Genomic DNA, 1,458 nt, shown 5'->3' with positions numbered 1-1,458 from the left:
TGAAAATAGAAATAAAAATATACGGGGAGAGATAAAAGTGAACTAGAAAGCAACTGGAGATCTGGTGTGAAAAAAGGCGAAAAAGTGTTGGTTAGAGCTGGGCTATGTTGATCCTGCGGTGAACTTGGGTTGGTAGACAATGATGTGCATAAAGGTTAGGTGGTTGTGTTGTTGCCAAAACACGTTAAAGGGTGGAGAAATTTGGGAAAATTTCGAAAAAACTACGTGTAAATGTATTAAAGGGAGTGGTTTTTTTATATATATATATATATATATATATAGAGGGAAACATTCCACGTAGGAAATATATATATAAAAACAAAGATGATGTGACTTACCAAATGAAAGTGCTGGCAGGTCGACAGACACACAAACAACCACAAACATACACACAAAATTCAAGCTTTTGCAACAAACTGTTGCCTCATCAGGAAAGAGGGAAGGAGAGGGAAAGACGAAAGGAAGTGGCTTTTAAGGGAGAGGGTAAGGAGTCATTCCAATCCCGGGAGCGGAAAGACTTACCTTAGGGGGAAAAAAGGACGGGTATACACTTGCACACACACACATATCCATCCACACATATACAGACACCTAGGCCTTTGGAGGTTATGCCAAATGTCAGACAAGCCTGAGAAAATAAAATATGCGAGCGTAATCTGGCTACGGTGAAGGCATGTTTGCGGAGGGAATGTAAATAAAACTTAATGGGGTCGTTGTGGGGGTGTTGTGAGGGTGACATGGTATTAGAAGGTGGAAAGTGTAACATGAGGTTGAAATGAAAATGAAAGATAAAAATATATGGGGAGAGATAAGGGTGAACTAGAAAGTAACTGGAGATCTGGTATGAAAAAAGGCGAAAAAGTGTTGGTTAAGTTGATCCTGTGGTGAACTTGGGTTGGTAGACAGCGATGTGCATGAAGGTTAGGTGGTTGTGTTGCCGCTAAAACACGTTAAAGGACGGAGAAATTCGGGAAAATTTCGAAAAAACGTGTAAATGTATTAAAAGGAGTGGTGTTGTGGTGAAAGATTACAAAAATGGGGCTAACAAATGTGAATAATGACGTTAAAACCTGTGAGGAGCGGCTAAAAATGATCAGTGATGTGCGAAAAACGGAAGTGGAAATAAAGTAAAAGTTATTAGAACTAGCCTAAATGGTTGTTTAATACGTGAAAGCAGCTGTTATTGAACTAGAAACGGTGGATTTCATAGCAGCGGTAGTGTTGAAAGCGGAAAATAAAAATTATTTGGTTATGGTTTGGAAGTGGGTTACGTATTATTGAGTATATATAGGCGGGATAAAATTGTATTACGGTAAAAAGGGGAAGGTGAATACAAAGTGAGACTACTGGTAAAAACAGAAAGAGAAAATAAAGAGAAAATAAGACGACAGGAAAGATTTCGAAATGTAACAGCGACAATAATGAACGTAATTGTTGGGTTCAAATTAATGATATGGT

Source organism: Schistocerca piceifrons, chromosome 2 (genome assembly GCF_021461385.2).
Source record: "Schistocerca piceifrons isolate TAMUIC-IGC-003096 chromosome 2, iqSchPice1.1, whole genome shotgun sequence".
Classification (NCBI taxonomy): domain Eukaryota; kingdom Metazoa; phylum Arthropoda; class Insecta; order Orthoptera; family Acrididae; genus Schistocerca; species Schistocerca piceifrons.
Note: the sequence above shows the minus strand (reverse complement) of the source record.